Here is a 233-nt window from a genome sequence, read left to right as displayed (position 1 = left end):
AAGGCCCATCTTACATGCAAACTCTGCTACTGCGCAAACATAGGTTGCAATTAAAGAGAAATTGCAAGGCCGTCACAATGGCCCGAGGCCAATGCTCTGACTAAGTCAATTTTCTCTTGCAATCACCATGCCGCCGTTCACAGAGAGATCTCCCCATTCACTTATGACGCGACGCACAATCCAAGGGCTAGACGCAAGCTCGCCCTTGAAAGGCCACTTTCCAAGGCATCCCC

Source organism: Cupressus sempervirens, chromosome 2 (genome assembly GCF_028749045.1).
Source record: "Cupressus sempervirens isolate cs-2001-9-10 chromosome 2, ASM2874904v1, whole genome shotgun sequence".
Lineage (NCBI taxonomy): Eukaryota > Viridiplantae > Streptophyta > Pinopsida > Cupressales > Cupressaceae > Cupressus > Cupressus sempervirens.
The sequence above is the reverse complement of the archived record's forward strand: the minus strand, read 5'-3'. Positions refer to the sequence as shown.